General features: G+C 43.2%; 1 protein-coding gene across 14 annotated transcripts in view; it reads right to left on the bottom strand.

The window, feature by feature from the left end:
* The window catches only part of tty (tweety), a 305681-nt gene that overhangs the window by 122149 nt on the left and 157991 nt on the right, over nt 1-25541 (bottom strand). The window lies entirely within an intron of this gene.

A 25541-nucleotide genomic window follows, 5' to 3' on the forward strand; every position in this document is an offset into this window, starting at 1 on the left:
TCACAGGAGAAATGTTTTGTTGACACAAAAGCTGACGGCGCCGGCTTGCTGCTTTCCCCCCGTTCATTTACGGCAATCAACATCATTTGTCTTTCCAGTACTGTTTCTTCCCCCCTCCCTCATCGATCGTTAGTATTAACACAGCGAACTACTTTACTCTCGCAAAACCATCACTCGTTCATCTTTCCTTAAATAGACTCGTGTTACTAGAACGAAAAGACTGAACGGATTAGGCTATTCACCAAGCGCCTATTGCAGGACTAGGTCGCGGGGACGGTGATCCAACCATTTTTTTACAACAGTTAAACAGGTATGATTCTCTAAAAATTACAATTGTTAAACAGCTATATTCATACATCACTTCCCTGAACTGTTCCGTTAGTTGGTGTGTATGAGTTTAAGCCTCTCGAATGTAAATAGAATATTAATACCATTTTAACTGTACAATAACAAGTGTACTTTAATCCCTTAAAGCAATATTAACGTAAACTCTACATTTTATATGTATGCATGCATGTGTGTATATACACAGATATACACCTCTTGGTGTATGCCCTGTACCTCAACTGTTTCGTGTAGCGTAGCATACGATAATATTCCGTATAGAGAATTCCCCCTCCAGCCCCTCAGCACGCGAGAACACTGCCGGTATCACAGCGGGTCTCACTTGCGTGCTCTGAGAACTCGAGACCGCTTGTGACCTATACTTAGGGAATGCTGATAATTATCATAACTTTGCACACAATCAAAATTCGTTAGCTATCCCTTCATTCCCTCACACAACTGTTTTTTTTTTTTCAAACTCCCTCATTCTCCTCACTTCCCTCACAATTTTTTTCCTCCCTCGCACTGAACCAACTAGTGGACCATTACAAGGCCTCAGATGCACTGAAAGATAAACTGAATACAGATGTAGTAAGTGTATACAGACGTTGTAGAAGTGATGAAGGTCCCAGGACCGAAGTTTTCTATTATGTCCTAGTGTTTGTTCACGTATCGTTTTTAAACCAATTCGTGGGTCATGAAGTCTTGTATCGACCTTGTCTTCGACAAGTGCGACCATGATGTACTAGCGCACAAAATGCTTGCAAAAGGAATAAATGTGAAAGTGGGATGATGGATTCTTTAACTTTGTAATAAATAGATCATAACGTAATAGTGAATAGTTAAATCAGAGGCTGCCACAGTAAAAAGGTACAATACAGGTCGCAATTCTCTTTCTGATCTTCATATTGGATATGTAGCAGACAACAATCGCAGCATCGTATCATCCTTGGCACACGACACTTCAATATATATGAGAGTGACATTTACTGAGAACAAAGCAAATCTTTCCAAGCTGATATAAATTTAAGTCTTCCAGTCTGTCGTGGAAAACACAATGGTCAGTTAGGGCACATCTCGGTTATTAAGATGAGATATGGAAAAACTGAGGAAATACAAACTGTAACAGAGTATAAAATTAACTTGAACTACTGGATCACTATGACATGGCCTTGGATGCACTGGAAGAAAATCAGAATGCAGATGTAATATACACAGACTTTGCAAAAGCATTTGACAAATGCGATCATGGTGTAATAGCCCATAAAATACGTGCTAAAGGAATAACTGGGAAAGTGGGGAGATGGATCTTCAACTTCCTAACAAATCGAACACAAAGAGTAGTGATCAACAGAGTTAAATCGGAGGCTGCCATAGTGAAGAGCTCTGTTCCACAAGGCACAGTATTCGCCCCCATCTTATTCCTTATCCTCATATCAGACATAGACAGAGATATACACCACAGCACCGTATCATCCTTTGCGGATGATACTAGGATCTACATGAGGCTGTCATCTGCTGAGGACGCGGTTAACCTCCAAGAAGATATAAACAAAGTTTTCCAGTGGGCAACGGTAAACAATATGATGTTCAATGAGGACAAATTCCAACTACTCCGTTATGGAAAACTGGAGGAGATAATAACTAGAACAGAGTATACTACTGACTCCGGCCATACAATAGAGCGGAAAAATAACGTAAGGGACCTGGGAGTAGTAATGTCTGAGGATCTCACTTTCAAGGATCACAACAGTGCCACGATCGCACGTGCAAAGAAAATGATAGGATGGACAATGAGAACTTTCAAAACGAGAGATGCCAAGCCAATGATGATCCTTTTCAAATCACTTCTCTCTAGGCTGGAATACTGCTGTACATTAACATCTCCATTCAAAGCAGGTGAAATCGCAGATCTAGAGAGTGTACAGAGATCCTTTACTGCACGTATAAGTTCTGTCAAGCACCTTAACTACTGGGAACGCTTGGAAGCACTTGACTTGTACTCGTTGGAACGCAGGAGGGAGAGATATATCATAATCTACACTTGGAAAATCTTGGAAGGAATGGTCCCAAATCTGCACACAGAAATCACTCCCTACGAAAGTAAAAAGCTGGGCAGGCGATGCAAAATGCCCCCAATAAAAAGTAGGGGCGCCATTGGTACACTAAGGGAAAACACCATAAGTGTCCGGGGCCCAAAACTGTTCAACAGCCTCCCATCAAGCATTAGGGGAATTGCCAATAAGCCCCTGGCTGCCTTCAAGAGAGAGCTGGACAGATACCTAAAGTCAGTGCCGGATCAGCCGGGCTGTGGCTCGTATGTTGGACTGCGTGCGGCCAGCAGTAACAGCCTAGTTGATCAGGCCCTGATCCATCGGGAGGCCTGGTCATGGACCGGGCCGCGGGGGCGCTGATCCCTGGAATAACCTCCACGTAACCTCCAGGTAACCTCAATAGAAGGAAAGATTAACGTAAGGGACTTAACGTAAGGGACGAGGAAAATGATAAGTTGGATAATTAAAACCTAAATGATGATGCTCTGTCACGTGTTCTCTCTAGACTAGAATATTGTCGTATAATAACTGCTCCTATTAATCCAAGTGAAACTGCAGACCTTGAGAATGTACAAAGAACTTCACTGGCTGTATAAATCACTAGGAAGGCTTGAAGTACATACAACTGTACTTCTGAAAGGGGTTGGGGCCGTATTTGAACACACAAATCACTTCCTACGAAAGCAAGAGGATCGGTAGACGGTGCAAAATACTCTCAGTGAGAAACAAGTGCCATTAAGTACACTGATGTAACACAATAAATGTAATGAGACCAAGGCTCTTCAACGACCTTCATTCGTATGGGAATTTACCAACAGAACCTTAGCTATCTTCAAGAGAGAACTCGATAAGTTCCTCAAGTTAATTCATGATCAGCTGGGCCGTGATGCAGACGCTGGACTACATGCGGCTAGGAGCAAACAGCCTGGTTGATCAGGCCATTCACCAGGAAGTCTGATCTAGGACTGGGCAACGGGGGCATTAACCCCCCAAAACCGTTTTTAGGTAAAGAACTCCCCATTTACTTTCCCTCCTTTACACCATTTTCATTTACTTTCCCTCTTTCCCCTCCCATCCTGCCTCTTCCACCCCATCTCTCACTGTATCCTTCCTCCTTGAACAACAAAGTCTGAGCTTAACCCTACCCAATGGTGTCGACAGTTTCCACTGGCGCTCCACTGTCCTTGTATTTCACAGTGGATGGCCCACTCTACTGGCCCCGCCAGGTTGATTACCAAGTTTTCAAGATCTTTCCAAGTTCCCTCTTAAAGATAGTTTGGGATGTGTCTCCTCATATTTGAATGAAGTGTTGAAAACCTACTCTGGACACTTAATTCTTGAGGTAAAAAACTGAACTTCCTAATAACGCTCGGAAAAAAAAAACGTGAAAACTTTGTGATGTGTCATGATTACTCATTTCGTAACGAGTTATGACTAGAAATTATTGCAATAAATACGTTCGACACTTAATCTTTGAGGAAACTTTTAAACTTTCCAATAATGCTCGAAAAAAAACCGCGAAAACATAGTGATGTAACAAGATTATTTATTTCGTAATGAGTTATGACTAGAAAATAGTGTAATACACTCATATTGTTTAAATAAAACCATAAGCAAATAAAAATAAACATACTCGCGCTCCTCACATTTCGTGTTTGTCTCCTATGGATCTATTCAATTACTAGACCATCTCTTAGCGTACTTATTGTTCCTCCGAATTCCACTAGGTGTATGTTGCACCCTCTGCCGCGCCTCTCCTTCTGTAAAGGGATACTTCAGTTCGCTAGTTTGAAAACCGCTCCTCTCATATCGTATTTCCTGGGTGCAAATTATGATACATCTTTCTCGCCTGCGTTCCAAGGGAACAAAATAGGGGATTTTAGGTGTTCTCAATAAATCAAACGTTCGTCTGAATAAATGCGAGCAGTGGAGGTACTCTATACATTCTCGAGGTCTGCAATTTTGTCCGATTTTCAAATCGTGAAGACAGTGTATGTACATATTTTTTTTAATTCACAAAGTACAAGTGGCTTAAAGATTACTATCACTGACTTCGTAACTCTTGATTGTGATGAATGGTTTGAAAAACCGACAAGTTGAAGATTGAGACACTTATGCAGCATATGGGAATCTTTATTCAGGAAACGTTTCGCCACACAGTGGCTTCATCAGTCCAGTACAAAGAGGAAGGCGTAAGGAGAGGAGGAGTATGAGGTAATCAGTCCCTCCAGGCTGAGGGACTGATTACCTCAAACTCCTTCTGACCTTCACCGTTCTTCTTTGTATTGGACTGATGAAGTCATTGTGTGGCGAAATGTTTCCTCAACAAACATACCTAAGTGTTCCACATGTGTCTAATTTATCAACTTGTCAGTTCTCTGGATTATTTATCAACATGTGTATTTTTATCTAGCCTCTTATTTTTTTCCTTGTATGGCCGAAGCGCTGTAGTGCACTTTGAACATTAAGATCTTCCTATGTGGTTCCTTCCAAGGTCATTACGTTTATCAGCTGCTGAACAAACTTTTCTGAAACCAACCACACTGACGGTTTTATAAAAGCCGACAGACTTCCTCTCGGGGCGGAGAGCAAACTTGAATCCTGACCATGTATGAAGGTATTCTCGAGATAGCTATTAAAGGAATGATCGGACCTTGGATACCAGAATCACTTAAGTCAGTTGATAGTCAAGTCGGGGTCAGAAACAATGAATTAATCTCTCAGTAACAAGGTAATTACACAGGCTTCAGGAGCTGCTATTACTGATGAAGACTCACCTACCTGAACACCATTATGGCTACCTCACCAGACATATTACATACATAATGGTGTAATATACTTTTTTTTGTATTTACTGTTTGAACCTGTAAGCCGGGAGAAGGCCTCGACCTCGTCACCCAAAGCTCCACTGAGCTGGTCATCATAATTAAATCACCGTCAGGAGAATGTTTTCCATGAACAATAAAATACCTCTTCCCTCAGATGTAACCATGCCATCAACCCTGCAAGACTGAACTCGGGTCCTTCGGTTGTGAGCCGAAGGTACTACCACTGAGCTACGAGGTGCACGTCAACATTCTGAATATTCCCTCCAGCATTAAGCTTGTGAATTATTCCCTCCAGCATTAAGCTTGTAAATTATTCCCTCCAGCATTATCCTCGTAAATTATTCCTTCCAGCATTATCCTCGTGAATTATTCCTTCCAGCATTATCCTCGTGAATTATTCTCTCCAGCATTATCCTCGTGAATTATTCCTTCCAGCATTATCCTCGTGAATTATTCCCTCCAGCATTATCCTCGTGAATTATTCCCTCCAGCATTATCCTCGTGAATTATTCCTTCCAGCATTATCCTCGTGAATTATTCTCTCCAGCATTATCCTCGTGAATTATTCCTTCCAGCATTATCCTCGTGAATTATTCCCTCCAGCATTATCCTCGTGAATTATTCCTTCCAGCATTATCCTCGTGAATTATTCTCTCCAGCATTATCCTCGTGAATTATTCCCTCCAGCATTAAGCTTGTGAATTATTCCCTCCAGCATTATCCTCGTGAATTATTCTCTCCAGCATTATCCTCGTAACTTACTAGATAACAAGCCAACCGAGCCACCTTATCGTAAAGTGAGAGCCGAGGTAGTTGTGGGCCACACCTACTACACCTCACAACTCATAACATCCAGCTGATAAACACATACCAGATATCTAGGCCTAGCCGACAACCTCCGCCTCTTCCTCTTCCCTTCCATCCTCTTCTTCCTAGCCTCTCCTTCTTCCTCTGCTGGGGTAAGAGCGTAGCATTAATCAAAGGGACGTGGAGCAGGTGGGGGCAATTTCAACAAAGAAACAACACCGTTCCTCGCCCAGGACTGTGCAGGGTGACGGAGTAGAGAAAGGATAATGTGTGCCAGGAGAGGGAGAAGAGGGAAAAATAAAAGCAAGAAGCACTAATAAGGATAAGAAAGACAGAAATAAGAACATAAGAGAGAAGAAGCGCAGCAGGAGGTCCACTGGCTCATGCTAGGCAGGTCCAAGGTACCTACTGGCCTAAGCTAGTCAGGTCCAGGTCACATCCACTTAGGAGCAATGCATCAGACCTACTGGTCCTAGCCAGTCGGGTCCCACTCACACCCGTCCACACCCACTCGTGTAAAACTGAACAAAAGAGAACACGAGATGTTGAACAAACAACAGAACATAACAGTACGGAGTGTGCAGCCCAGCAAGACGTCACCTGTTGTCTGTGATCTTACCCTTCCTACCAAAACTTAAGAGGAATAATAGCAACTTTTCACATGACAAGTCGGAATTCAAGCTTTAGAAGGTGAAAGAAAGAGGAGGGAAAATGAAAGAGGGAGGAGGAGAGAGAAATTAGGAGGGGAGGGGGAGGCGAGTGAGTGAGGGGAGTGTTGGTAGAGGAAGGCGGCAAGAAGGGCAAGGGAAGGCAAAAGGAGACTAGTAAGTGGTTAGATTTATTTTGTGTTTGCATGTTACTTCAAAGGGTTATGGCAAAGTGGGGTGGGTAGGCAAGGTGGGCTGGGTGGGTCCCAGACCAGGCTTGCAGCACGCAGACCAACGAAGGCATCACAACCTGGCTGAGCACCAAGTCAAGCAACTAGTCAAGTTCTCGCTTGATGACAAATGGAGCCTGAAGAGAATTTTTCTTTATAAATAGGGAGAGCGTTAAAGAGTCTTGGTCCCTTTACACTTAATAAGTAATCTCTTAGATGTACTCACCACCTTCCCTTCCAAATTATCCTAAGGTACATCAGCCTTTAATTCCAATGTTCATTTCTGTGCGTTCGAAATATTTCACTGCTTTTAATATTTGTGATTCTCAGAAAGGCTAACAATACATTAACCTATATTTACGCATAATTAACCGACAATAATGGAACAAAAATGGGTGAATTACGACTGGCAGCGCGGGGAGTGTTGCAATATTTCGAGCGTGCGTTTATATCATACCTTAAACAAAAAAAGTACGGGGGGATTAGAACTCATGGCCCAGTGGCTTACGCAATGGCTTGGAGTTTTATGACTCACTTGCCATGGGTTCCAACCCCACCCGTACCCTGGTTTGTTTGCAATCGCGTTATTACGATATTGCGAGTCTTAAAAAAAAACTGATATTCTTAGATTTTACTTACGGACTTAGTTTATGTACTGGCAGCGAGTGAAATCACTCGTGCAGGCTGTTTACTGTTGACTGTTAGCAGCAAGGAGACCATTATTGATGCTACGCTTGTCACTCCTCCCATATTTTGATTTCTCCCCACTTGATAAATTAGACACATGTGCAACATTTGGGTATCTTTAATGAGGAAACGTGGCTTCATCAGTCCATACAAAGGAGAATGGTGAAGAACAGGAGGAGTTTGAGGTAATCAGTCCCTCAGCCTAGAGTCGATGTAATCAGTCCATCAATCATCAATCTTAAATTAAAGATACCCAAGTGTTGCACATGTGTCTAATTTATCAACTTGTCGCTTCTCTGAACCATATATCTACTCTCTCCCCACTCCCCACTTACGGACACCTTGTTAGTGGGTCACATACCGAGTGTCACATTTACGATCACCTTGTTAGTGGGTCACATACCGGGTGTCACATTTACGATCACCTTGTTAGTGGGTCACATACCGGGTGTCACAGTTACGGATGAAAAGCAAGGATGCTGTAAATACACTGAGACAACACAACAGGTGTAAAGAGCCCAAGGCCCCGGGCCCTTTACACCTGTTGTCGTGAATAAACTTACTGTGTTCTCAGTGCATTCACAACACCCATTCTTTTCACTGCGGGTATGCTACATCGTCTACCTAACTACCTGCTCTCATAGGGAGAGATTTCTGTGTGCAGATTTGGGACCAGCCCTTCTAAAAAAAATCCAGGTGTAAATTAAGATGCATCATCCTCTCACCTGTATTCCAATGAGTACAGGTTAAGGGACTTCAAACTTTCTTTCTCAGTAATGACGGTGGTTGAACTTATACAAGCAGTGACGACTCTCTGCACATTCTCAAGATGGCAATATTCCAGCTTAGAGAGAACAAGTGACTTAAAGAGGATCCTCAGTGGTTTGACATCCCTTGTTTTGAAGCTTCTCATTATCCATCTTATCATTTTCCTCACAGATAGTTAACATTACACTTAACTGTGTCACTCATATTTGACACCTCCACACTCGCCTGTGTCATTCATATTTGACACCTCCACACTCACCTGTGTCATTCATATTTGACACCTCCACACTCACCTGTGTCATTCATATTTGACACCTCCACACTCACCTGTGTCATTCATATTTGATACCTCCACACTCACCTGTGTCATTCATATTTGACACCTCCACACTCACCTGTGTCATTCATATTTGACACCTCCACACTCACCTGTGTCATTCATATTTGACACCTCCACACTCGCCTGTGTCATTCATATTTGACACCTCCACACTCGCCTGTGTCATTCATATTTGACACCTCCACACTCGCCTGTGTCATTAATATTTGACACCTCCACACTCACCTGTGTCATTCATATTTGACACCTCCACACTCACCTGTGTCATTCATATTTGACACCTCCACACTCGCCTGTGTCATTCATATTTGACACCTCCACACTCACCTGTGTCATTCATATTTGACACCTCCACACTCGCCTGTGTCATTCATATTTGACACCTCCACACTCACCTGTGTCATTCATATTTGACACCTCCACACTCGCCTGTGTCATTCATATTTGATACCTCCACACTCACCTGTGTCATTCATATTTGACACCACACTCACCTATGTCATCCACAGTCAGCAAAATCATTTGTGTTATCAATAAGCGACACCACACTCACCTGTGGATGACACAACCTGTGTCAACCCTAGGTGGTGTCGTGTTGACACCCCCCCCCCACACTCTTAATGTGTTTACCAGTTCATGGTGAACACTCAAGGTCCTCCCCTCATCCCTCTTCCTCCTTCCATGTCACTCTCACCACCTAATACCCCTCCTCCATCGCTTCCTCCTCCTTTTCTGTCGTCTTATCCTCCTCCTTTCCCCTCTCCCTCCCACTGTCACTTCCGTTAACGCTGCTGCTGCTGCCTCCTCTTCCACAGCCATCTTCTTATCCTCTTCCTGTTCCTCCTCCTCTTTCCCTCCTCTCCTCTCCTCTTCCTCGCCTTCTGCTCTCCTTCCTCCTCTGTTCCTCTTCTTCAGCTTCAAGAATGACCAAACATTCAGGCAACACAGTCATGTTTATGTCATGCAAGCTATTAGGTAACACAGTCATGTTTACGTCATGCAAGTTATTAGGTAACACAGTCATGTTTATGTCATGCAAGCTATTAGGTAACACAGTCATGTTTATGTCATGCAAGCTATTAGGTAACACAGTCATGTTTATGTCATGCAAGCTATTAGGTAACACAGTCATGTTTATGTCATGCAAGCTATTAGGTAACACAGTCATGTTTATGTCATGTAAGTTATTAGGTAACACAGTCATGTTTATGTCATGCAAGTTATTAGGTAACACAGTCATGTTTATGTCATGCAAGTTATTAGGTAACACAGTCATGTTTATGTCATGCAAGTTATTAGGTAACACAGTCATGTTTATGTCATGCAAGTTATTAGGTAACACAGTCATATTTATGTCATGCAAGCTATTAGGTAACACAGTCATGTTTATGTCATGCAAGTTATTAGGTAACAGTCACAATAAGACACATGTGCAACACTTGGGTATCTTCATTGTCATTAAAGATACCCAAGTGTTACATACGTCTTTTATTCATCAACTTTTAACAGTGTCTGTTACTGTAGTGTCTGTTTTTACTTCACTGAAAATCTGAAAATTTTAACAAAGGTACAGATACAACATGAAAGTATTATACATGGAACGTACAAAGAATATATATATATATATATATATATATACATATATATATATATATATATATATATATATATATATATATATATATATATATATATATATATATATATATATATATATTTTTTTATCACACTGGCCGATTCCCACCAAGGCAGGGTGGCCCGAAAAAGAAAAACTTTCACCATCATTCACTCCATCACTGTCTTGCCAGAAGGGTGCTTTACACTACAGTTTTTAAACTGCAACATTAACACCTCTCCTTCAGAGTGCAGGCACTGTACTTCCCATCTCCAGGACTCAAGTCCGGCCTGCCGGTTTCCCTGAACCCCTCATAAATGTTACTTTGCTCACACTCCAACAGCACGTCAAGTATTAAAAACCATTCGTCTCCATTCACTCCTATCAAACACGCTCACGCACGCCTGAAGTCCAAGCCCCTCGCACACAAAACCTCCTTTACCCCCTCCCTCCAACCTTTCCTAGGCCGACCCCTACCCCGCCTTCCTTCCACTACAGACTGATACACTCTTGAAGTCATTCTGTTTCGCTCCATTCTCTCTACATGTCCGAACCACCTCAACAACGCTTCCTCAGCCCTCTGGACAACAGTTTTGGTAATCCCGCACCTCCTCCTCCTAACTTCCAAACTACGAATTCTCTGCATTATATTCACACCACACATTGCCCTCAGACATGACATCTCCACTGCCTCCAGCCTTCTCCTCGCTGCAACATTCATCACCCATGCTTCACACCCATATAAGAGCGTTGGTAAAACTATACTCTCATACATTCCCCTCTTTGCCTCCAAGGACAAAGTTCTTTGTCTCCACAGACTCCTAAGTGCACCACTCACCCTTTTCCCCTCATCAATTCTATGATTCACCTCATCCTTCATAGACCCATCCGCTGACACGTCCACTCCCAAATATCTGAATACATTCACTTCCTCCATACTCTCTCCCTCCAATCTGATATCCAATCTTTCATCACCTAATATTTTTGTTATCCTCATAACCTTACTCTTTCCTGTATTCACTTTTAATTTTCTTCTTTTGCACACCCTACCAAATTCATCCACCAATCTCTGCAACTTCTCTTCAGAATCTCCCAAGAGCACAGTGTCATCAGCAAAGAGCAACTGTGACAACTCCCACTTTATGTGTGATTATCTTTTAACTCCACGCCTCTTGTCAAGACCCTCGCATTTACTTCTCTTACAACCCCATCTATAAATATATTAAACAACCACGGTGACATCACACATCCTTGTCTAAGGCCTACTTTTACTGGGAAATAATTTCCCTCTTTCCTATGTACTCTAACTTGAGCCTCACTATCCTCGTAAAAACTCTTCACTGCTTTCAGTAACCAACCTCCTACACCATACACCTGCAACATCTGCCACATTGCCCACCTATCCACCCTGTCATACGCCTTTTCCAAATCCATAAATGCCACAAAGACCTCTTTAGCCTTATCTAAATACTGTTCACTTATATGTTTCACTGTAAACACCTGGTCCACACACCCCCTACCTTTCCTAAAGCCTCCTTGTTCATCTGCTATCCTATTCTCAGTCTTACTTTTAATTCTTTCAATAATAACTCTACCATACACTTTACCAGGTATACTTAACAGACTTATCCCCCTATAATTTTTGCACTCTCTTTTGTCCCCTTTGCCTTTATACAAAGGAACTATGCATGCTCTCTGCCAATCCCTAGGTACCTTACCCTCTTCCATACATTTATTAAATAATTGCACCAACCACTCCAAAACTATATCCCCACCTGCTTTTAACATTTCTATCTTTATCCCATCAATCCCGGCTGCCTTACCCCCTTTCATTTTACCTACTGCCTCACTAACTTCCCCCACACTCACAACTGGCTCTTCCTCACTCCTACAAGATGTTATTCCTCCTAGTCCTATACACGAAATCACAGCTTCCCTATCTTCATCGACATTTAACAATTCCTCAAAATATTCCCTCCATCTTCCCAATACCTCTAACTCTCCATTTAATAACTCTCCTCTCCTATTTTTAACTGACAAATCCATTTGTTCTCTAGGCTTCCTTAACTTGTTAATCTCACTCCAAAACTTTTTCTTATTTTCAACAAAATTTGTTGATAACATCTCACCCACTCTCTCATTTGCTCTCTTTTTACATTGCTTCACCACTCTCTTAACCTCTCTCTTTTTCTCCATATACTCTTCCCTCCTTGCATCACTTCTACTTTGTAAAAACTTCTCATATGCTATCTTTTTCTCCCTTACTACTCTCTTTACATCATCATTCCACCAATCGCTCCTCTTCCCTCCCGCACCCACTTTCCTGTAACCACAAACTTCTGTTGAACACTCTAACACTACATTTTTAAACCTACCCCATACCTCTTCGACCCCATTGCCTATGCTCTCATTAGCCCATCTATCCTCCAATAGCTGTTTATATCTTACCCTAACTGCCTCCTCTTTTAGTTTATAAACCTTCACCTCTCTCTTCCCTGATGCTTCTATTCTCCTTGTATCCCATCTACCTTTTACTCTCAGTGTAGCTACAACTAGAAAGTGATCTGATATATCTGTGCCCCCTCTATAAACATGTACATCCTGAAGTCTACTCAACAGTCTTTTATCTACCAATACATAATCCAACAAACTACTGTCATTTCGCCCTACATCATATCTTGTATACTTATTTATCCTCTTTTTCTTAAAATATGTATTACCTATAACTAAACCCCTTTCTATACAAAGTTCAATCAAAGGGCTCCCATTATCATTTACACCTGGCACCCCAAACTTACCTACCACACCCTCTCTAAAAGTTTCTCCTACTTTAGCATTCAGGTCCCCTACCACAATTACTCTCTCACTTGGTTCAAAGGCTCCTATACATTCACTTAACATCTCCCAAAATCTCTCTCTCTCCTCTGCATTCCTCTCTTCTCCAGGTGCATACACGCTTATTATGACCCACTTCTCGCATCCAACCTTTACTTTAATCCACATAATTCTTGCATTTACACATTCATATTCTCTTTTCTCCTTCCATAACTGATCATTCAACATTACTGCTACCCCTTCCTTTGGTCTAACTCTCTCAGATACTCCAGATTTAATCCCATTTATTTCCCCCCACCGAAACTCCCCTACCCCCTTCAGCTTTGTTTCGCTTAGGGCCAGGACATCCAACTTCTTTTCATTCATAACATCAGCAATCATCTGTTTCTTGTCATCTGCACTACATCCACGCACATTCAAGCATCCCAGTTTTATAAAGTTTTTCTTCTTCTCTTTTTTAGTAAATGTCTACAGGAAAAGGGGTTACTAGCCCATTGCTCCCGGCATTTTAGTCGCCTCACACGACACGCATGGCTTACGGAGGAAAGATTCTTTTCCACTTCCCCATGGGCAATAGAAGAAATAAAGAAGAACAAGAGCTATGTAGAAAAAGGAGAAAAACCTAGATGTATGTATATATATATATGCATGTGCATGTCTGTGAAGTGTGACCAAAGTGTAAGTTGGAGTAGCAAGATATCCCTGTTATCTAGCGTGTTTATGAGACAGAAAACGACACCAGCAATCCTACCATCATGCAAAACAGTTACAGGTTTCTGTTTCACAGTCATCTGGCAGGACGGTAGTACTTCCCTGGGTGGTTGCTGTCTACCAACCTACTACCTATATATATATATATATATATATATATATATATATATATATATATATATATATATATATATATATATATATATAATATAGATATACCTAGAGGGTATTCTGGGGGTCAACGCCCCCGCGACCCGGTCCTTGACCAGGCCTCGAGATGGATCACGGCCTGATTAACCTGGCTGTTACTGCTGGCCACACGCAGTCCAACGTACGAACCTCAACCCGGCTGATCGGGTACTAACTTCAGGTATCTGTTCAGCTCCCTCTTGAAGGCACCCTGGGGTCTATAGGTAATTCTCCTTATGCCTGGTGGGAGGCTGTTGAACAGTCTTGGGCCCCGGACAATAACTGTATTTTCTCTTAGTGTACTCATGGTTCCCCTACTTTTCATCAGGGTATGTTGCACTGTCTACCCAGTTTTGTGCTTTCGTACGGAGTGATTTCTGGGTGCAGATTAGGGACCAGTACTTCTAGGATTTTCCAAATGTAAATTATGATGCATCTCTCTCGCCTGCACTGTAGTGAGTACAGGTCAAGTGATTCCAAGCGTTCCCAGTAGTTAAGGTGTTTGACGGAACTTAAATGCGCAGTAAAGGTTCTCTGTACATTCTCTACATCTGCGATTTCACCTGCCTTGAATAGAGATGTTAGTGTACAGCACTATTCCAACCTAGAGAACAAGTGATTGAAAAAGGATCATCATTGGCTTGGCATCCTCTGTTTTGAAGGTTCTCATTATCCATCTCAGCATTTTCCTCGCAGATGCGATACTAACAACTGTTGTGATCCTTAAAGGTGAGATCCTCTGACATTAACACTCCCAAGTCCTTCACACTACTTTTCCGCTGTATTGTGTGGTTAGAGTTTGTAGTATACTCAGTCTTAGTTATTTCCTCCAGTTTTCCATAACGGAGTAGTTGAAATTTGTCCTCACTGAACATCTTATTCATATATAAAGTGTTATTTATGAAGTACAGAAAGCAACTTATGGAGTACACAGAGCGCCTGAACGACAACAGGAGACTGGTCCGGGACCAGGCTTGGGGGAAGAGGGGAAGGCGATGATCCCCGGTATTATATAAAGGTTAACCTGGGTCACTGGATAAATAACTTTCAAGCTTTGTTATGGGTAAGCATGTATGTGTAGGTGAGCATATTTATGTGGGTGAGCATGCGTGTGCACTTCTGAGCATGAGCGAGGGTGTGCGTGCATGGGATTACTTACTCCGATTAACCCTTCGTGGTTACAACAACAGAACGTTCTTTGTAGTATCTCATCTTATTTATGAACATAATAATGAACACTAAAGTAGAACTATTTGCCCAGTCATGGACCGGGCCGCGGGGGCGTTGATCCCCGGAATAACCTCCAGGTAACCTCCAGGTAACCTCCAGGTATACGGAGGTTTCCAGTGAGATAGTCACACGTCACCTTTATTTTGTGGTTCATTCTACCCATTCCATTACCAATAGTCCCCCCCCCTTACTTGTATTCACGCGTTCAAGTTAGTTCCTGATTTGCCTACTTGGGTATGCGTATGTTCGTCACCAACAGCTTGGTTCATCGGGCCAGCAACCTGGAGGCCTGGTCTGGGACCGGGCCGCCAGGTAGTAGTGATCCCTGGAATCTTCCACAGGTAGCTCACAGGTAATTCTACAATGTTGTGAGAAATGTCTCAAGTCGTCCTCTGTACATCATTATTAGAGAAGCAAGTGTTGCTTCTCCTTCTACACAAAGATGCTTTGAAATACTCTTCATTAGATGGTTTGCAGTCTACTGTAAAGCGAAAACCGCTTTACAGTAGCCAGGAACCTAACCTGCTGCATCAGCGGGGCCCTACAGTAGCCAGGAACCTAACCTGCTGCATCAGCGGGGCCCTACAGTAGCCAGGAACCTAACCTGCTGCATCAGCGGGGCCCTACAGTAGCCAGGAACCTAACCTGCTGTATCAGCGGGGCCCTACAGTAGTCAGGAACCTAACCTGCTGTATCAGCGGGGCCCTACAGTAGTCAGGAACCTAACCTGCTGCATCAGCAGGGCCCTACAGTAGTCAGAAACCTAACCTGCTGCATCAGCGGGGCCCTACAGTAGTCAGGAACCTAACCTGCTGTATCAGCGGGGCCCTACAGTAGCCAGGAACCTAACCTGCTGTATCAGCGGGGCCCTACAGTAGCCAGGAACCTAACCTGCTGCATCAGCGGGGCCCTACAGTAGTCAGGAACCTAACCTGCTGTATCAGCGGGGCCCTACAGTAGCCAGGAACCTAACCTGCTGTATCAGCGTGGCCCTACAGTAGCCAGGAACCTAACCTGCTGCATCAGCGGGGCCCTACAGTAGCCAGGAACCTAACCTGCTGTATCAGTGGGGCCCTACAGTAGCCAGGAACCTAACCTGCTGCATCAGCGGGGCCCTACAGTAGCCAGGAACCTAACCTGCTGTATCAGCGGGGCCCTACAGTAGTCAGGAACCTAACCTGCTGTATCAGCGGGGCCCTACAGTAGTCAGGAACCTAACCTGCTGCATCAGCGGGGCCCTACATTAGTCAGAAACCTAACCTGCTGCATCAGCGGGGCCCTACAGTAGTCAGGAACCTAACCTGCTGTATCAGCGGGGCCCTACAGTAGCCAGGAACCTAACCTGCTGTATCAGCGTGGCCCTACAGTAGTCAGAAACCTAACCTGCAGTATCAGCGGGGCCCTACAGTAGCCAGGAACCTAACCTGCTGTATCAGCGGGGCCCTACAGTAGCCAGGAACCTAACCTGCTGTATCAGCGGGGCCCTACAGTAGTCAGGAACCTAACCTGCTGTATCAGCGGGGCCCTACAGTAGCCAGGAACCTAACCTGCTGTATCAGCGGGGCCCTACAGTAGCCAGGAACCTAACCTGCTGTATCAGCGGGGCCCTACAGTAGCCAGGAACCTAACCTGCTGTATAAGCGGGGCCCTATAGTAGCCAGGAACCTAACCTGCTGTATCAGCTGGGCCCTACAGTAGCCAGGAACCTAACCTGCTGTATCAGCGGGGCCCTACAGTAGCCAGGAACCTAACCTGCTGTATCAGCAGGGCCCTACAGTAGCCAGGAACCTAACCTGCTGTATCAGTGGGGCCCTACAGTAGCCAAGAACCTAACCTGCTGTATCAGCGGGGCCCTACAGTAGCCAGGAACCTAACCTGCTGTATCAGCGGGGCCCTACAGTAGCCAGGAACCTACTGTATCAGCGGGGCCCTACAGTAGCCAGGAACCTAACCTGCTGTATCAGCGGGGCCCTACAGCAGCCAGGAACCTAACCTGCTGTATCAGCGGGGCCCTACAGTAGCCAGGAACCTAACCTGCTGTATCAGCGGGGCCCTACAGTAGCCAGGAACCTAACCTGCTGTATAAGCGGGGCCCTACAGTAGCCAGGAACCTAACCTGCTGTATCAGCAGGGCCCTACAGTAGCCAGGAACCTAACCTGCTGTATAAGCGGGGCCCTATAGTAGCCAGGAACCTAACCTGCTGTATCAGCGGGGCCCTACAGTAGCCAGGAACCTAACCTGCTGTATCAGCGGGGCCCTACAGTAGCCAGGAACCTAACCTGCTGTATCAGCGGGGCCCTACAGTAGCCAGGAACCTAACCTGCTGTATCAGCGGGACCCGCCCATACTTGTGAACTCCTCTGTGTGACGTCAAGTCTTCATTGATGACATTTAACTGTGTTTGAAACTTATACTGCGCCTCGTGCTATTAGTTTTATTCTCTGCAGTATCGACTACGACCTCGGAATTCGACTGATGAAGCCTGCAGGGCAGGCGAAACGTTTAGTCAATTAAAACACCAGTGTTGTATCCGTGCCTGGCTCATCACACCTGTCTCTACACCTAGCAACACCTGTGTACTCCTACACCCCTCTCCACAATACCCGCCTCCTTTAACCCCTCTTCCCTCCACTCCTTCCCCCATCATTTCTTCATTACATATAAATAATAAAGGAAACAACACACAGGTCACATTCCCCTGACTACCAAGTTTCGCCATCAGTTTCCCCTTGTCTCGCCCATCCTCTTCACTTTCCCCCTCACTCCCTTTTCTGGTTCCCTCCAGACCGGGTTCCAACACTATTTCCTGCCCTCGTTTCCTCTTCACCCCTAACTAAAATATTTATAAAAGCCGTCAAAAAACCAATTCAAAATATTCTGAGAGGTAAATGAGTTGCACATTCAACCATGTTCTCCACCATTCTTTCCACTATCTTAAGAAATCTTACACCAATGGAAATAAGTCACTCTGACCTTTTTGAGTTGTCCTACGCAATTTACACTACGCCAATTGTACTAATGTGTATCTGTGTCTCAATAATCCTATGTAATTTAAACTATGTATGATGATTGTACTTATATGTATACCACGAGGTCTGGTCTCAGACCGAACCGCAGCGGCGTTGACCCCCGAAATCCTTTTTCAGGTATCTCCTGGTATATACCTGTGTCTAAATAACTTTACCACTGCCAGATATTTCCCCAGACCGCAGCCTGTAAAACGTAATGGACACAAGCTGAGGCAGTCGACACATGTGCAACACCTGCCTATCTTTATTTCAAGACGCTTCGCCAACCAGTGACCTTTTTTTAAATGCAATACAGATATGGCATACGAGGCCAGTAGATGCGGTAATCAGTCCCTCAACCAAGATAGTGAAAGATGCGGTAATATAATATTCTTTACCATATAATTATAATAGATACAAGTCAGTAACAATTATCATTATTATTATTATTATTATTATTATTATTATTATTATTATTAAGAGATTTTCTAGGATTGTTGTTGTGGTGGTAGTTGTTGGTGAACCCGGCCAGTATCCTGACAGGACCGAAACCAGCCCTCAATACTACTCGTGATTCTGGCATCCCTGGACGACCACATCCTGTACGGCCACATCCCTGTATGGCCACATCCCTGGACGACCACATCCCTGGACGGCCACATAACTGGACGACCACATCCCTGAGCGACCACATCCCTGGACTGTAGTGCACCCATCCTTCACGGCTGAACTGCACTCCCAGGTCACAATCAAATATGGAGAATGTGAAAGAGTAATCGAACAGGGACGGTGCATGTTGGTGGAAGCAGCGAGCAGCATGATGTGGTGGGGAGGGTGGGAACGTCTGGTGGTGGGAACGTCTGGTGGTGATGGTAACGTTTGGTGGTGGTGGTAACATTTGGTGGTGATGGCGGGGAGAATGTTTTGCAGTGGTGGGAGCGTTTGGTGGTGATGGTGGTGGAAACGTTTGGTGGTGGTAACATTTGGTGGTGATGGCGGTGAGAATGTTTGGTGGTGGTGGGAGTGTTTGGTGGTGATGGTGGTGGCAACGTTTGGTGGTGGTGGGGGGGAACGTTTGCGGGGGGGGGGGGGGGTAACGTTTGGTGGTGGTGGGGGGGAACGTTTGGTGGTGGTGGGGGGAACGTTTGGTGATGGGGGAACGTTTGGTGGTGGTGGGGGGGAACGTTTGGTAGTGGTGATGGGGGGAACGTTTGGTAGTGATGATGGGGGGAACGTTTGGTAGTGGTGATGGGGGGAACGTTTGGTAGTGGTGATGGGGGAACGTTTGGTGGTGATGGGGGGAACGCTTGGAGGTGGTGGGGGAACGTTTGGTGGTGGTGGGGGGGAACGTTTGGTGGTGGTGGGGGCAACGTGTGGTGGTGGTGGGGGAAAGGTTTGGTGGTGGTGGGGGAAACGTTTGGTGGTGGTGGTGGGGGTGGTGGGGGGGAACGTTTGGTGGTGGTGGGGGGCAACGTTTGGTGGTGGGGGGGAACGTTTGGTGGTGGGGGGGCAACGTTTGGTGGTGGTGGGGGAACGTTTGGTGGTGGTGGTGGCAACGTTTGGTGGTGGTGGGGGGGAACGTTTGGTGGTGGTGGGGGGAACGTTTGGTGATGGTGGGGGGAACGTTTGGTGGTGGGGGGGAACGTTTGGTGGTGGTGGGGGGAACGTTTGGTGGTGGTGGGGGGTGGGGGAACGTTTGGTGGTGGTGGGGGGTGGGGGGAACGTTTGGTGGTGGTGAGGGGGAACGTTTGGTGATGGTGGGGGGAACGTTTGGTGGTGGTGGGGGAACGTTTGGTGGTGGTGGGGGGGAACGTTTGGTGGTGGTGAGGGGGAACGTTTGGTGATGGTGGGGGGAACGTTTGGTGGTGGTGGGGGGGAACGTTTGGTGATGGTGGGGGGAACGTTTGGTGATGGTGGGGGAACGTTTGGTGGTGGTGGGGGGGAACGTTTGGTGATGGTGGTGGCAACGTTTGGTTGGTGTGCTGGGATGGTGGGAACGTTTGTTACAATTCAAGACTCGTCAGTATATCCGAACAACGCTTAAACTTGTTGCAAGTCAACACTCGTCAACACTACATCTGAACAACTTGTCAACAAACTTGTTGCAAGTCAACACTCGTCAACACTACATCTGAACAACTTGTCAACAAACTTGTAGCAAGTCAACACTCGTCAACACTACATCTGAACAACTTGTCAACAAACTTGTAGCAAGTCAACACTCGTCAACACTACATCTGAACAACTTGTCAACAAACTTGTTGCAAGTCAACACTCGTCAACAGCTTCATTTCCTTCATGTCGAAGCAAAATTGATTTCAGCACGGCAAGTATTGCGAGCCTGAGGCTGCTTCACAACAGTCTTGCATCATCATCATCGAGCACTCCTACACTCGTGAAAAAAAAATAGATATGTAAACAGAATATTTAGATGGAGTCCACCTCTAGTGCAAACTGTGGGAACCCATAGCATCGGAGAAGTAAATAAAAAGGCTTAGGATTTCTCCCAAAGGCCGTTTGCTTGCTTGCTCTCTCTCTCTCTCTCTCTCTCTCTCTCTCTCTCTCTCTCTCTCTCTCTCTCTCTCTCACCCTCAGCATAGGTCACCTGTTCCCTTTAATGTATCAATTTTCTCTTACCTGGTTACCTGGAGGTTACCTGGAGGTTATTCCGGGGATCAACGCCCCCGCGGCCCGGTCCATGACCAGGCCTCCCGATGGATCAGGGCCTGATCAACTAGGCTGTTACTGCTGGCCGCACGCAGTCCAACGTACGAGCCACAGCCCGGCTGATCCGGCACTGACTTTAGGTATCTGTCCAGCTCTCTCTTGAAGGCAGCCAGGGGCTTATTGGCAATTCCCCTAATGCTTGATGGGAGGCTGTTGAACAGTCTTGGGCCCCGGACACTTATGACTTTACAAGTGTCGTCCTTTATGTTCAGTGTCACTGTTATGGACTCTTTATTATATCTTGTTAACGTTGTATTACATTATTTTGTTATTTTTTTAGGAATTAATTCAGAAAGTTACATAAACGAACAAATGATTCCACACCACTCATACTCTTCCCTAGTTACTGCCACACCATTACTATCATCATTCATACCACTATCATCATTCATACCACTATCATCATTCATACCACTATCATCATTCACACCACTATCATCATTCACACAACTATCATCATTCATACCACTATCATTCATACCACTATCATTCACACCACTATCATTCACACCACTATCATCATTCATACCACTATCATCATTCATACCACTATCATCATTCATACCACTATCATCATTCATACCACTATCATCATTCATACCACTATCATCATTCATACCACTATCATTCATACCACTATCAACATTCATACCACTATCATCATTCATACCACTATCATTCATACAACTATCATTCATACCACTATCATTCATACCACTATCAACATTCATACCACTATCATCATTCATACCAGTATCATTCATACCACTATCAACATTCATACCACTATCATCATTCATACCACTATCATTCATACCACTATCAACATTCATACCACTATCATCATTCATGCCACTATCAACATTTACACCACTATCAACATTCACACCACTAACATCATTCATACCACTATCATTCATACCACTATCATCATTCATACCACTATCATCATTCACACCACTATCATCATTCATACCACTATCAACATTCACACCACTATCATCATTCATACCACTAACATCATTCATACCACTATCATCATTCATACCACTATCATTCATACCACTAACATTCATACCACTATCATCAATACCACTATCATCATTCATACCACTATCATTCATACCACTAACATTCATACCACTATCATCATTAATACCACTATCATCATTCATAACACTATCATCATTCATACCACTATCATTCACACCACTATCATTCATACCACTATCATTCATACCACTATCATTCACACCACTATCATCATTCACACCACTATCATCATTCACACCACTATCATTCATACCACTATCATTCATACCACTATCATTCATACCACTATCGTCATTCATACCACTATCGTCATTCATACCACTATCATTCATACCACTATCATTCATACCACTATCATTCATACCACTATCATCCATACCACTATCATCATTCACACCACTATCATTCATACCACTATCATTCACACCACTATCATCATTCACACCACTATCATTCATACCACTATCATTCATACCACTATCATCATTCACACCACTATCATCATTCACACCACTATCATCATTCACACAACTATCATCATTCATACCACTATCATTCATACCACTATCATTCACACCACTATCATTCACACCACTATCATCATTCATACCACTATCATCATTCACACCACTATCAACATTCACACCACTATCATCATTCACACCACTATCATTATTCATATCACTATCATCATTCACACCACTATCATCATTCATACCACTATCATTCATACCACTATCATTCATACCACTATCAACATTCATACCACTATCATCATTCATACCACTATCATCATTCATACCACTATCATTCATACCACTATCAACATTCATACCACTATCATCATTCATACCAGTATCATTCATACCACTATCAACATTCATACCACTATCATTCATACCACTATCATTCATACCACTATCATTCATACCACTATCATCATTCATGCCACTATCAACATTTACACCACTATCAACATTCACACCACTAACATCATTCATACCACTATCATTCATACCACTATCATCATTCATACCACTATCATCATTCACACCACTATCATCATTCATACCACTATCAACATTCACACCACTATCATCATTCATACCACTAACATCATTCATACCACTATCATTCATACCACTATCATCATTCATACCACTATCAACATTCACACCACTATCATTCATACCACTATCATTCATACCACTAACATTCATACCACTATCATCAATACCACTATCATCATTCATACCACTATCATTCATACCACTAACATTCATACCACTATCATCATTAATACCACTATCATCATTCATACCACTATCATCATTCATACCACTATCATTCACACCACTATCATTCATACCACTATCATCATTCATACCACTATCATCATTCATACCACTATCATTCACACCACTATCATTCATACCACTATCATCATTCACACCACTATCATTCATACCACTATCATTCATACCACTATCATCATTCATACCACTATCATCATTCATACCACTATCATCATTCATACCACTATCATTCACACCACTATCATTCATACCACTATCATCATTCATACCACTATCATCATTCACACCACTAACATCATTCATACCACTATCATCATTCACACCACTAACATCATTCATACCACTATCATCATTCACACCACTAACATCATTCACACCACTAACATCATTCACACCACTAACATCATTCATACCACTATCATCATTCACACCACTAACATTCATACCACTATCATCATTCACACCACTAACATCATTCATACCACTATCATCATTCACACCACTAACATCATTCACACCACTAACATCATTCACACCACTAACATCATTCATACCACTATCATCATTCACACCACTAACATCATTCACACCACTAACATTCATACCACTATCATTCATACCACTATCATTTATACCACTATCATCATTCATACCACTATCATCATTCATACCACTATCATCATTCATACCACTATCATCATTCATACCACTATCATTCACACCACTATCATTCATACCACTATCGTCATTCATACCACCATCGTCATTCACACCACTATCATCATTCACACCACTATCATCATTCACACCACTATCATTCATACCACTATCATTCATACCACTATCATTCACACCACTATCATTCATACCACTATCGTCATTCATACCACTATCATTCATACCACTATCATTCATACCACTATCATCATTCATACCACTATCATTCATACCACTATCATCATCCATACCACTATCATCATTCATACCACTATCATCATTCATACCCCTATCATCATTCATACCACTATCATTCATACCATCATTCACACCACTATCATTCATACCACTATCATCATTCATACCACTATCATTCATACCACTATCATTCATACCATCATTCACACCACTATCATTCATACCACTATCGTCATTCATACCACTATCATCATTTACACCACTATCATCATTCATACCACTATCATTCACACCACTATCATCATTCATACCACTATCATCATTCATACCACTATCATTCATACTATCATCATTCATACCACTATCATCATTCATACCACTATCATCATTCATACCACTATCATTCATACCACTATCATTCATACTATCATCATTCATACCACTATCATCATTCATACCACTATCATCATTCATACCACTATCATTCATACTATCATCATTCATACCACTATCATTATTCATACCACTATCATTCATACTATCATCATTCACACCACTATCATCATTCATACCACTATCATCATTCAGACCACTATCAACATTCAGACCACTATCAACATTCATACCACTATCATTCATACCACTATCAACATTCATACCACTATCATCATTCATGCCACTATCAACATTTACACCACTATCAACATTCACACCACTATCAACATTCACACCACTAACATCATTCACACCACTATCATTATTCATATCACTATCAACATTCACACCACTATCATCATTCACACCACTATCATCATTCACACCACTATCAACATTAACACCACTATCAACATTAACACCACTATCAACATTAACACCACTATCAACATTAACACCACTATCAACATTAAAACCACTATCAACATTAACACCACTATCAACATTAACACCACTATCAATATTAAAACCACTATCAACATTAACACCACTATCAACATTAGCACCACTATCAATATTAAAACCACTATCAACATTAACACCACTATCAACATTAACACCACTATCAACATTAACACCACTATCAACATTAACACCACTATCAATATTAAAACCACTATCAACATTAACACCACTATCAACATTAACACCACTATCAACATTAACACCACTATCAACATTAACACCACTATCAATATTAAAACCACTATCAACATTAACACCACTATCAATATTAAAACCGCTATCAACATTAACACCAC

Source organism: Cherax quadricarinatus, chromosome 29, assembly GCF_038502225.1.
Source record: "Cherax quadricarinatus isolate ZL_2023a chromosome 29, ASM3850222v1, whole genome shotgun sequence".
NCBI lineage: Eukaryota > Metazoa > Arthropoda > Malacostraca > Decapoda > Parastacidae > Cherax > Cherax quadricarinatus.